This window comes from Camelus dromedarius, chromosome 23 (genome assembly GCF_036321535.1).
Source record: "Camelus dromedarius isolate mCamDro1 chromosome 23, mCamDro1.pat, whole genome shotgun sequence".
In the NCBI taxonomy this organism is placed as follows: Eukaryota; Metazoa; Chordata; class Mammalia; order Artiodactyla; family Camelidae; genus Camelus; species Camelus dromedarius.
The window spans coordinates 652,103-653,107 of NC_087458.1; positions in this window are offsets into that span (position 1 = coordinate 652,103).

The window sequence follows — 1,005 nt, forward strand, 5'->3', positions numbered from 1 at the left end:
GCGTCCTGCAATCCGGCCTGCTTCACGGGGAAGACGGGACTCGCATCGCACTCAGAATGCGTCAGAACTGGCTTCTCTCTCGACTGTAAACGTACTCGCCGGTCCTCTGTTCCTCTGACAGGTCTTTCTCGACCTCCATTTTTATCTGCCTTGAGTTTTCATTTCAAATGTGTGTGGTTCTTAGTCTTTGGGAATGAATGACCCACGTTCGGGATGTCATATTCCCCAAACTATCTGACCAGCTAAAACACTGGCCTCCTCTGACCGTGCCGGGCCGATGTTCTCCGCATCAGTTAGGGCATCATTTGGGGCCTTTTATTCATTCATGGTTTATTCATAATTTATTAACATTAAAAAAATGGTGCAATATTTTTGTCCTGGGGACACCAAGGTGAACAGGACACAGCCTGCAGAGAACGACACCTGGTGGAGAGCAGATCCAGCACGTGGAAAGCTGGAATTCAACAAGCTCCCAGCGTGTTCTTGGGGCCACTAGAGGAAATGCGTCCGTGGGGGATGCCTGACTGACTCAGACGTCGGACAACACGAGCACGAGCCCTGGCAGGTCTGAGACGCTGGCCAACACGCAGCCAGCTCTCCAACCCAGCTTCTGAGCACCGCGCTCCAGCCCTCAGGTTCCGACGCAGAGGTCTCCGTGGCATTTCACGTTCTATGTTGATTGCATCATTCTTGAGTCTGGCCGAGATCAGAAGGATGTGGTTAGCTCCCTGCCCAGAACGCAGGTTTCAGAACTGCAGTTCCGTGAAGGGTTGACACCTGGCCTCCTCCTGGAAGTGAGAGAACAGCCCTTCTGGAGAAGGGGGAGGTCAGTGAGGGCGAGGTCTTTTCAGAGGCTGCAGGCAGCCGGGGTTTAAGGGGCTACAGTTATGAACCCTGAGCTGTTGACTGTGAGGTGACTGGGTCAGGCAGGGTTAAAGGGCCAGATGCTCAAAATGGTGATATTTTAGGGATTTTAAAAATGCACTTATTTTAAGAATCATCAGT